The 13,100-nt window shown below is 42.9% G+C and overlaps 1 non-coding gene across 1 annotated transcript; it reads left to right on the top strand.

The window, feature by feature from the left end:
• The first annotated feature begins 9,286 nt into the window (after positions 1-9,286).
• Positions 9,287-9,376, top strand: trnar-ucu (transfer RNA arginine (anticodon UCU)). Its single transcript is given in 2 exon segments — positions 9,287-9,323; positions 9,341-9,376. It is a non-coding gene; the product is annotated as a tRNA-Arg (tRNA).
• Positions 9,377-13,100: the final 3,724 nt, after the last annotated feature.

Genomic DNA, 13,100 nt, shown 5'->3' with positions numbered 1-13,100 from the left:
AAATAGCCCTGGGGAAAAAGTAAGCATACATAGTATACGTGCGTGTGGCCCCGACTACACCACTGGCTTAAACCACCATTAATCTTTAAAACACTTTCAATGACCTGGTATAGCACCTTAATCATAGAGATGAATTTTGAGCCAAAACCAAAAGCCTCAAGAATCTTCCAGAGGTAGTTATGTTCGACTCTGTCAAAGGCTTTTTCTTGGTCAATAGAAATGGGGCCAAGATCAACACCTAAAAAATCTGAAACCTCAAATACATCTCGAACTAGGCAGACATTATCCATTTTTGACCTCCCAGGCACACAGTAAATCTGGTCAACAGAAATGATATGCTCCATCACGCTCTTCAACCTATTGGCCAGAGTCTTAGAGAACATTTTTAAATCTGAGCATAACAAACTCACAGGACGCCAGTTCTTGATTTCCAGTAAATCTCCCTTCTTTGGCAGAAGGGTTACTACAGCTCTTCTGCAGCTCAAAGGCAATGAACCTTCAACTAAGCTCTCATTCAGAACAGCTAGCATGTCTTCACCCACAACTGTCCAAAAAGTCTTATAAAATTCGATCGGAAGCCCATCTATACCAGGTGCCCTGCCACTATCCATCTTCTAAAGAGCAGCATAAAGGTTCTGTCCAGACAACGGTCTTTACAGCTGAGCATGAACTCCATTCCATTCCATTTTCTACCGCTTATCCGAACTACCTCGGGTTACGGGGAGCCTGTGCCTATCTCAGGAGTCATCGGGCATCAAGGCAGGATACACCCTGGATGGAGTCAGCATGAACTCATCAGAGATATTACCAAGGTCTTCAAAGAAACTGGCACATAACTCTTCATTGCCCCTGTATTGAGTGCTATACAGCCCAGCATAGAACCGCACGGCCCTTTGCCTAATGTCAGATGGTGCTGTTAGTTCCTGCCCATTTTCAGAGCGCAAGGAGTGAATGCAACCACTCTGACCGTTTTTATTTTCTAGGCTAAAATAGAAAATTAGATGGAGCATCCATATGTGTTAAGTTCTGAAACCGTGACCGTACCAGTGCCCTTATGCCTAACAAGTCAACAAGACGAGATTTCTTAGTGACAATGTCTTCAGGATGTTGCTCTTCAGTAATACCTATCAAATCTTGTAAGTTTTATATGTTCATTTCAAGCTCTCTCATTAATTTGGCAGTATTCCTATTGACATTATTCAATAAAGAAGTGTTAAGGTGCCAGTATGCACTCCTAACTTTTAGATTTGCTATAAAAAATTGACATGTGACTATGCAATGATTAGTAAAACCACCAGGGGCAATATCACATTTTTTAACAATATTAAAATGATGCTTAAAACAATAAAACCTATCAAGTCTTGCCAAAGATATATAATTTTCTCTAGCATAAGCCTAGGTGTATTGTCTTGTATTACCATTAAGTTTTCTCCAAATATCACAAAGACTATGAGTTTGTGACAGTTCTCGTGTAACACGACTAGATGCAGCATACGGTTCCATATGATTCCTATCCATAACATCGTCTTCGGTGAAATTGTAATCCCCACCCAAAAAAAGTATTCTTCTGAGATACAGTTCTGTATAGCTGTGTTAACATTTTTAAAGAAACAAACTCTTTCAGCACCATTTGTTGGAGCATAAACATTAAAAAAGACAAATATAATCTTTTCAAATTGTGCTCGTACAAAAATAAGTCTCCCAGGAATCACCGGTTTAATTTCGCAAGAGATTGGCAAAAAAAAATTTGCAAAGAGAATGGCTGCCCCTCCCCTTGTGGAACTCATGTGTGTAAATAACACCTCACCGTCCCATTCCTTCCTCAAATCTGTCATGATCCCGTGGGAGGTGTGTTATGTTTGTTTTGTCGAGCACGTGCGATCCGTTGTTTAGCGGCTAGCACAGGCTCGGTGTCTACGTCATTCACCCCGCCCTTGTGTTTCCCCAGTCAGGGCTTTTTCCCTCACCGGTGATAATTTGTTATCATCACACCTGCAGCCCATTCCCCGTAATTACCCCTCACCTGCCATCTATCTCCTCTCCTTAGATTTCCCTTTATTACCCATCTGTTTTCCCTCATTCCGTTTCTGACCGTTGCGTGTTTTGACAGCTCAGACTGCCAAAGTTTCTAGCGTGTGCTAGACTTTCATATCCTTGTCTATACCTTGACTTATCCTTTGCCTTTGCCCTTGCCCTTGCCTTAGCCCTAGCCTTAGTTTTTTGTTTGACGTCATCACAGTCTTCGTTATCTGTTTTCTCTCTACCCTACCTTGTCACCCTTCCTGTTGCCCCTATTACAGATCCCGGTGACGTCCCGGACTCCGATCTCCCGCTTCACCAGGCACCATCATCACTGCTGGATTGCACCTGCCACAGGGTGCGAAGGACTCTCTCTACTAGCGAGTTCCGAGTTGAGTCTCCTCCCCGGACCCAGGTCTCTGCAGCTTATTCCCCGTGGCTCACAGGGGGTCGTTTGTGGTGCTTGAATTACTGGACAATTGTTTGAACTTTTGCCCTCATTAAAACCCAGATTTACCCCGCACTTGAGTCTCTTCTTGTCTGGGATGACACCAATCAATCTCATTGAAGTTATCGCTATGCGTTTCCTGGACAAAATTTACTTGTACATTTTTATGCCTGATTACCTCAAACAATAAAGCTCTTTTATCAACCCTCATTTACCCACATTTACCTTACTCATGGGAAAAAATTATGTTAGGAAAAACAGAAAATAACAGCACCAAACAAACAAGCCACGGAAGATCATGTTGTTTCAAAGCCATCATCCACTTGAAGTTCAAGTTTCACTTTTGAAACAAATTTCCTAAGTCTATAGACATCTTGTACTGTAATTTGCTTATTGCCTTCACCTCTAAAAAATTCCATAGTTGACTCAAGAAACACCCTACGATCAGGAAAATAGTCCAAATCCTAACATTCTGAGTCATCCAATGTGCTGCAATCAGTATCATCATGTTGCATTTCTGCAACCTGCTCAATTACCCCTTTTTTGACACTTGTTTCAAGCCTCTTTCGTTTAGTTATAGGAGTAATAAAGATTGCCTCATCACTCACAGCAGCAACTTCATCAGGCGTAATATCATTCTATCTCTTCACTATTATTACTGAGAGGTTCAACACTACAACCAGCTTCATCCACATTGTTCCTACTATTATCAGATTCGATCGTGTTTTTTTCACTCTCTGCAGCCTGCTCCTGTGTCTCAACATTATTTGTCACCCCATTGTCAGTCACACCAGTTCTTTCATCTTCACCAGTAGATGTATCAGACACAATAACTCTAGCATTTTCTGGTTCAGATCCAATCGCCCTCTCAGGACATGAGCATCAAATTTGGCCTCCATGTCCAGACTCAAAACATTTCATAATCTCAGAGGTTGCAAATATCACATAATCTAAACCATCAATTCTTAACTTAAAAGCCACGTTCATTTCTTCAGCATCGTTATTCAAATTCATGTAGATCTGCCTTCTAAAACAGACAACATGTTTGAGCAAGGGGGACTTACAATTGATTCTTTTCATTTTTGACACTATTTAACCATGTCTTGACAGTTCTGTGATAACCAATTCATCCTTAATAAATGGGGGGACATTGGACACATTCTACTGAACACCTCATCACAAGTGCGATTTTTACACCATGCCTGTGTGAAAGTTGCTCAAAACTCGGCCTCTCCGGTGCCGCCATTACCGCCCAGCAAGTGCTGGTAGATGCCGTTCCGTAACTCAACGGAAAAGGTAAAAAACAAAGGTAAAAAACAACTATTGAGCAAAGAAAAAACCTAGTCACATAGTCCAGATCACAACAAGAAAATGTGTTTTAAGATAGAAAAGATAAATTCACTCGCTCAGTAACGCTCTCACCCACTGACTCACGCCCCAGCTTCCCCCACTCACTCCGCTCATGCGCACGAGAGAGAGAGAGAGAGAGAGAGAGAGCGCATACGTTTGCGAAGTTCAAGTGTTTGTTTGTTTGCATTTGGGTGATGAATGTTATATAGACTGTGGATAAAATGCTGGATTTGGAGATTGTTTGAGACTGATATATGGAGCCGTCCCAGTGACAAAAGATGTCGGACATGTGGTGAGTGAAACTGATGTCTGTGATTTGTTGACAATGGGTGCACATGTGCTTTGGTTCACTATCATTTGGTGGAAAAACAAGCCTATCGTTCACCTGGATCTGGATAATGGATGTTAGAGATTATCGTTAATATCGTTGTCAATATGGATATTTCTCTTCAACAAACGAATGGATTCTCTTCAGGAGACCTTTGTTAATACCACAGAGCCATGTTAAGCAGTTATTTGATCTATGGATAAACTTTTTGGAGATTAAAAAATCAACAACCATTCACTCCCATTCTACCGTTTAAGGGTTAAATGATACGTGGTATTATAACTCTGACTGCATTATTCTACAAGAAGAAAAACATATTCAGTTAGGATGCGTCTTGAGGGTAAGTAAAACATGGGGACCTTTTAGTTTGTTAGTGAAAGATCCCTTTAAAGGAGTAGTTCACCTCAAAATTAAAATTATGTCATAATTTAGCCACACTCTCGTCATTTCAAACCTGTATGACTTTCTTACATACAACACAAAAAATATATTTTCAAAGAATGTTGTTATGACGACATAATTTTCATTTTGAAGATGAACTCCTGTAAGACTAGTCCCAGACTAACATGTATGTTAGAGCTGTATTAACTTAACATATTTTGCCCTGACATATCCAAAAATGCCTTAGTGTCATTGCATTGTCTCAAGATGCAAACCAGTGATATTTTATTTGGCAATTTAAATATCATAATTTAAAGGCATAGTCCTGGCTTAAGAAAATTTCTTGTCTGTAAAACCGGGTCCATATGTATTAAATATTTACTTATTAATGCTATATTATATATATATATATGTTCGGTTTATATGATGCTACAACTAAATGGTTGAATGTCCCATTGTATAAACGAGTTTGAAGGTTTTCTTGTCACATTGTTACATCTTTGACACTGGCATTAAAGGGATGGTTTACCCAAAAAAGATCATTAATTCAAATCATCATCTAGTCATCATTTCCCCTCCCTCTTTTTGTTTCAAACCTGTATGACTTTCTTCCGCAGATCACAAAATAAGATATTTTGAAGAATGTTGATAACTGGCATCCATTGTATTGGTTCTGTGTCCATCAAATAGACGTGAATAGGTGTAGTAGCTGTTATGTTAGCAACTTCAAAATATTATCTTTTGTTTTCTGCAGAAGAAAGAAAGTCAAAAAGGTTTGAAATGACTTGGGTGACTAAATGATGACAGAATAAAAATTTTTGGATGAACTTTCACTTTAATGGATATGACCATTTAATTATGTGATAATATTTTAATACAAATACCTGCTTACTGATGCTATGAATATTTCAGTCAAATTACAAAGACATTTTTACAGCTACTATAACCTGCACCCTTGTTTTGGCTTGCATGTGGACCAGATCTGGCAAGCGCAGTGTCCTCTCTCAAATGCCACAATTCCATGCAGTGTGTGGCCCGGAAAACATTTACAGGTCTAGTCCAGATCTGGACAAAAATGAACTGTGGGCCAGAATAGGGTCAGTTCTGCTTTATAAAGTATACAGTTCGCTGTATGGCCCAGATTTGACAAACAGAAGCGGACCGACCAAATGACATCATTCTATACTGTGTGTGTGGCCCGTAAAAAGTTGCCAGACCTTGTCCGGATCTGGGCTGGAGTAAAAGCGACCTATGGGCAAGGTAAGGCTCAGTTCTGGTTTATATAGTTTACACTTAGTTTACATGCGGCATTGCCATGGTTTATCCCTCTCACGTACCTTCTCCGGATCGGTTCCACCTATGTGGAATGGTCTGCCCGCTGCTACAAGATCTGCAGATTCTGTAGCCATCTTTAAGAAATGTCTGAAAACACATCTCTTCCGTCAACACCTGACTGATCAGTTCTGACTTCTATTTCTTCTCTACTCTTTAAAAAAAAATCACTCTAACTTGGCTCTGTATACTGTGTTGGTTTATATGAGACCAGTCTTCTTTTTTGACTGCACTTATGCTTTTGTTGTCCTTATGCTTTCCCAATTGCTTCCATTGCTTACCCCATCTGTAAGTCGTAAATGTGCCAGATTTGGCAAACAGAAGCGGACATCATTCCATGCTGTATGTGGTCCAGAAAAGTTGCCGGTCCGGGTCTGGTCCAGCATCAAAGTGAACTATGGCCCAGATTTGGTTCAGATACGGTTTATTTGGTTTACATTTAGTTAAGATGTGGCATTTTCATGGTTTGCTTGTGGAATAGGTCTGGCAAATCGAAGCGGACCGTCCAAGTGCCATAATTATATGCTTACAGTGGCCCGGATGAAAGTTTCAGGCTTAGGCCGAATCTGGGCGACAATAAATTTTGCTATCTGGGCAGGTTAAAGATGATGATTTTCAGTTTATTTAAGGATTATTATGATATAAGAAACAATTTATGAAAGGTTTAAACGCGATAAAATAACAGTGTAAAACACAAATCTTGAGATATAACACAATTAAAAAGTGAAATAGGAATACGTTTGACAGAGCTCCGACTCTTACCTGAAATTAGACAGACACTTTGACCAGCTAAGCCACGGTGCCAACACCCGGACCGATAGCAGCACGTGTAACTGAAAAATCAAAAGGGGCCAAAACATGATGACAAAGTGTCAAGTTGATGCAGAAGTCAGTCTACAGGTTGAAGCCCTATCTCTAGCAAATGAATGGTGCGCAGTATTTTCCTCAAACTTTAGACAATATCTCTTACCCTTGCACCGAGGAGTTTCTTGACTACCTCTGTGACTTCAGCCCGGGTGTTGGACGAGTCCGCCTCCGAGCCCTCAGCCTCTGCTTCCTCAATGGAAGACGTGACGGCGGGATTGAGGAGATCCTCGAAGCATTCCTTCCACCGCTCGATGATATCCCCGGTGGAGGTCAACAGCTGCCCCCCTCCACTGTAAACAGCGTTGGTAGGGCACTGCTTCCCCCTCCTGTGGCGCCGGACGGTTTGCCAGAATCTCTTCGAGGCTGACTGTAGGATCTTGCCCAGATCAAAGGTGGCCATTTGGAACATCGTAAAATATCCTGACCTCTCAATAGGGGTCGCACCAGTGATTAGAGATCCGGGTGTTGAAACAAAGAGGATCATTTGGGCCATCATAAAAGACCCTGACCTCTCAATAGGGGTCTAATCGGCATCAGCAGATTTGGGTTTTGAAATAAAGAGGACCATTGAGGGTCGTTAAGACCATGACCTCTCAGTGGAACTCTAATCGGCGCCAGCAAGTCTGATCCAACTGTCCTCTTGTAACACATCCATCAATTGACCAGGATAAATCCCAACAAACAATCGTGGACTTCAAAGAAATTCCAACAGGGAGGATGGGGTCGGTGTCACTAAACATGGACACCAGATGTGTTAAACAGGAATAAGGGCAAATGGTCAGTCAAATCTTGAAATTCTCCCTCTTGTTAACCACAAAAGAATAGTCTAAAACGGGTTTAAACCTACATCTCCACATTGTATCTTTGTCCCCATGTTATTCCGCCTCGCCTATAACCTTTAAAGCATGTGTGTTAGTTGTATTCTGCTTATATTTCCATTCTTGTACGAACTTCATGTCAATGTACTTATAATCCTGGCATGTTTTATATCTAAATGTTTCTCTCGTCATTCCTGGAAAGATGGCACAATAATGTGTGTGATACCATATCTATGAACGGAGCAAACGACACTGAGCTCTTCCGTGTGTTCGCGCGTTCCAGTTCAAGAACACCTCCTGAGACCTGTCTCTCTCTTCGAAGACAGTTTTTCCTTTCGGCAGAATTACTTCGGCTAACTTTGTCAGCCAATCCCGGCTCTAAGAAAGAAGTAGACGGACTCACCTGCTTACTTTGAAAACCATCAGGACTCTGAAAACACTTTTCCACGGGCAAAAAACCTTGTCCAAGCACACTCAAAAGGAAACCAATGCAAGTATCAACTATTTCCTAAATAGGTGCGTTTAAACTGTAACCCCTTTTAACTAAGGAGATTGTCCTCGATGGTTCATGCAGATGTGAATAGCTGTTTGTAAAACTGCCACTCTTTACTTTGTCTATTTCTTACCTTTCTTTACTGCTTTTATGTTTCATGTATCGTTTGTTAGTGTTTGTAAATTTGTTAGTAAGTCGGTTTGTTTCCCTTTAGTGTAGTCAATAAACCCGCATTTGTTATCTACAATTGAACTGTGGCTGTGTCTCTTTATCACATGTTAACGTCACTTAAACTGCTTGATTTCGTTATAATTTCTGGAGCGGTACTGTACTACAGTAAGAGTGTTATGTTTCCAAGGCCAGGAAAGTAATATTTCTTAGATCTGATATACGATCTGCTGATCACTCGCTGGACGAGTGCATTTAGTTTGTTGCTATTTATAAGGTCTGCTGACTCCGATAAAAGGTGTATAAAATAGGTATAGTTAATCATCATTAATTATACGTCTTTTACTGTGATCAAACTCATAGTTTCCCCGAAATACACTACACGACCAAGAGTCCTTCTCCATGGCCTAACCGACCTCCTCCTGGGGCCGGAGTTTTTGCCTCCCCAACCACCCGGGCTGCAGTCCGCTTGGCCTGTCGGTACCCATCAGCTGCCTGATCAGTTGACAGCTCCGCCCCTCTCTTCACCCGAGTGTCCAAGACATACGGCCGGAGGTCAGATGAAAGACCCTCTCGTTCACCAGGGTAAACTCCGACACATGGCGGCTGAGCTGGGGGGCTATAAGCAAACCCACACCAGCCTGCCACTTCTCACTATGGGCAACTCCAGAGTGGTGAAGAGTCCATCCCCGCCAGAGAGGTGACGTCCCATGTCCCTAGAGCTAGATTCCGCGTCCAGGGATCGGGTTGTCGAGGCCCCCGCCTTCGACTGCCGCCCGATCCACTAAGCACCGGCCCTTTACAGTCCCTCCTCCAGGTGGTGGGTCCATGGGAAGGTGGTCCCACGATGCTCCTTCGGGCTGAGCCCGGCCGGACCCCATGGGGGGAGGCCCGACCACCAGGCCCTCGCATAAGAGGCCCCAACCCCGGGCCTGGCTCTAGTAAATAGGAGATCCTGGGTTCGAATCCTAGCGTATAGTGTCTTTGTTCACTACTCCCTTGTCTTTGAAGACTGATTTTTTTCTTGCTCTTGGGAATAGGTTTGGCATGCGCTGCAGCCATGGTGAACATGAAGCGCACAAGGCTCTGTGGAGCAATGGATAGCGCATTGGATTTCTAGACTTAGTAATGTGGGCATTCAAAGGTTGTGGGTTCAAGTCCCACCAGAGTCGTGGTTGATTTAGCTTTGCAGGAAACTCTTCAAAATCATCTTAACTAGGGAAAGATGTGTTATTACACAAAGAGGGCACACACATTCACTTGGCCTTAAACAATCCCTATGCGTGTTTTCCTCCATTGTACTGTGAATTTTTGCCCCTTTGTTACTTTTCAGTCACATGACCTGTTGACATGGGCGTGTAAACAGAAGATCCTGGGTTCAAATCCCAGCGGTGCGTAGTGCCTTTGCATATCTTTTCGTACTTGAAAGAAGGGTTGTGTTCTTTTACATGTTCCAGAAACACCCAAGAAGCTGGTCAAAGTGCCTGTCTAGTAAACAAGAGATTATGGGTTTGAATCCCAGTGGTGCCTGCCGTGTGGGCTCTTTGTTTACAACTCCCTTGTCTTTGAAGTCTGATTTTTTTTTGCTCTTGGAAATAGTTTTGCCATGCGCCGCAGCCGTGGTGAAAAGGGACAGGAATATCACTCAAGGCTGTGTGGGGCAATGGATAGTGCATTGGACTTCTAGATTGTGGGCATTCCAAGGTTGTGGGTTCAAAGCCCACCAGAGTCGTGGTTGATTTATGTTTTACCTTTTAGTCACATGACCTATTGACATGGGCATAGTCGCCGTGGCTTAGCTGGCCAAAGCACCTGTCTTGTAAACAGAAGATCCCGGGTTCAAATCCCAGCGGTGCCTAGTGCCTTTGCACATCTTTTCGTACTTGAACGTATGTTCCAGAAACACCCAAGAAGTGAACTTGCTCATCACATCCTGCTTACCTTCACAGTATTGCAATACTGAAGTGATGATGGATGTCAAGCAGTGCTCACAAAACATTGACTTGTGTGGCAAGTTTCAGTAAAAAAACATTTTTTCAAGGTTGCTAACTGTTATTGTTGTATCAAAAACGAAGACTGTGACGGTTTTGAAATAAACTGATCAATTCATGCCTGACCCTACCCAGTGCAACCCTCAGTTCCAATACCCCTCCACATCAAAGGTGACCTCTTCCATGATTCCCATCTCTTCTTAATTGTTTGTTTTCGCCTTTGTTAGTTGTCAGTCACAATCATCCCAAAACCAGTTTTGGCGTTGGCACTGTGGTTTAGCTGGTCAAAGTGCCTGTCTTGTAAACAGTAGATCCTGGGTTCATATCCCAGTGGTGCCTGGGAACTTTGTGTGATTCCTTTCGTATGTTGAGACTAGGGAAACCTATCCGTTGCCTCTCGACATTAAGTTTTCCTCATTACACAGTTTAAACTGCCCCTTTTTGAAATGTTTTAGAGATAATGGATGGGCATTAATCCTCGCAAAAGCTGGATGCGTGTGCAACCTACGGTGGAAAGAACGTCGTAACGTGTAAGGGAAGTTATGTAAACGGTGGACAAAAACCCATTCATAATGATTGCCATTGGAAAACTAGGGGTGCGAAGGGATCGTGTGCCTCATTTGGATGCCCAATTCACACACTTTGCAATGGCAAGTGACAGTTTTTCCCTTATTGTAGTTTAGAGTTTAGCATCGTGCTGACACCACAAGGGGTGATGAAGTACTGCGAAATGTACCATTTTCACGCGAAATGCCTAAACATCCTAACTGCCTAATCTTCATCACTGCGTCCAAAAGGTGCCTTTCGCATCCCTCTAACAGCCTAACTCTACCGCAGTCTTCCTCACGTCCATTGCGCACCAAGAGTTGGTAGTTTGACGCCCCTTGCTGCCTATTGATGACGCTACACCCCGAAAGTGCCGAAACGCGCCCTGGTAATATTTAACTTTGTGTCTTGATTGGCCCAATTTTCAAATATGTGGCCCGTCACGGGCCCTGGGTAGGATCTTAGAGTTCCGCACCCCCCCCGATCTCGTTGACCACTCGGTATGCCCCAAAAGACACCAACAGCCTGCAAATAGGCTGCAAATGTACGCTCTAGAAAACAGGGTTCAAAAGGTCAGAGGGCCTCAACGTTCATCAAGGTATGCCGTAGGCGTCCCATGAACCTTGATAAGGAGTGTCGTCATTCTAGGTCATTTCGAAGTACCATTTTTGTGAAACAAGATTGAACCTCACTCTGGTTCATTTTGCTAATGAAAGAGCCTCTTTGTGTCTTTTAGTCGAAGAGGCCTAATTTAGAGATTTTAGGGAAACACACTGAAAGCTGTTTACTTCGGCTCTAGAAAGCCGCCCTTTTGGTATATGAAACAGGGCCTACAGACTACCAGAATATAAATTTGGAGGACTCTATAGACCCCTTGGGCCCTACGAGGGCCGCTGATACTCGTAACCTATTCCATTTATTTTCATAGGCTCATGATGGACACTGCCGCAGAATGGTCCGATTGGCCCAATTTTCAAATATGTGGCCCGTCACTGGTCCCCGGGTAGGGTCTTGGAGTTCCGCACCCCTCCGACCTCGTTGACCACTCGGTATGCCCAGAAAGACACCAACAGCCTACAAAAAGGCTGGAAATTTACGCTCTGGAATACAGGGGTCAAAAGGTCACAGGGCCTCGATGTTCGTCAAGGGATACGGTGGGGGTGTTTAACTTTGCGTCCCGACCTAGCCTCCTCGGTATGTCGTGTAGGGCCACGTGACGCAACTTTATGCTAGGTATTGGCTCCTGGGGCCTTCGCGGGACGTACGGGAGCCACTAAAACGCGAAAGTGTGTTCATAGGTGGCTATCGTACGCTGACCCGTTAATTTTTTTGTAATATTTTTTGTGATTTTTTTTCGAGCACTTGCCCTACTGCGAGGGGTATGGGCTTTGAATATGTGTTGCTTAATGATGTGAAGGACTAGCATTCGAAGCCCCAAAGCTTTTGCACAAAATTAAAGCATAATTATGCATAAAAACCTGGCAGAGACATAATTCTGTCAAAAGTCCACTTGTATGCAAAATAAGCATTTTAACAGCCTGAATTGTGTAATATATCTTGATGGGGTGCTTCTAGTATGAATATCTGTGAGATTGTCACACGAAAGCTGTTAAAAGTCTTAAAATGAACCTTTTTCAGGCCCACGGCCCATATCAACGCCAGGAAGTGGCATGTATGAAATATAAGTAAATATATTTAACTTTGCGTCCCGACCTAGCCCCCTCGGTATGTCGGCGAGGGCTACGTGACGCAACTTACTGTTAGATTTCGGGCTCCTGGGGCCTGCGCAGGCCATACGGGAGCCTCTGACACGCGCAACCTTTTCTGGTGTGGTCATAGGTTGCTATCGTACAACGACCCAAGAACGACCCCAGTTCAAATTCTATATCTTGTCACGGCCCCCTAATTCGTTTCCTAGCGTATGGAGTGTGTACGGCCACGTTATGTGATATATTACCACCATTTTGTGGTCCATGTGAGACGTTTTATTTTTGGAAAAAAATTTGAGCACTTGCCCTACCGTGAGGGGTATGGGCTTTGAATATGTGATGCTTAATGATGTGAAGGACTAGCATTCGAAGCCCCAAAGCTTTTGCACAAAATTAAAGTATAATTATGCATAAGAAGCTGGGAAGAGACATAATTCTGTCAAAAGTCCACTTGTATGCAAAATAAGCATTTTAACAGCCTGAATTGTGTAATATATCTTTATGGGGTGCTTCTAGAATGCATATCTGTGGGTTTGTCATACGAAAGTTGTTTAAAGTCTTAAAATAAGCCATTTAAAGTTTTGTCCAATGGAAGCCTACGAGGCCACTGTCAAATAAGTTATGACTGTCACTTCCGGTGTTTTGATGAG

The sequence above is a fragment of the Triplophysa dalaica genome, chromosome 9 (genome assembly GCF_015846415.1).
Source record: "Triplophysa dalaica isolate WHDGS20190420 chromosome 9, ASM1584641v1, whole genome shotgun sequence".
NCBI lineage: Eukaryota > Metazoa > Chordata > Actinopteri > Cypriniformes > Nemacheilidae > Triplophysa > Triplophysa dalaica.
The sequence above is the reverse complement of the archived record's forward strand: the minus strand, read 5'-3'. Positions and strand labels throughout refer to the sequence as shown.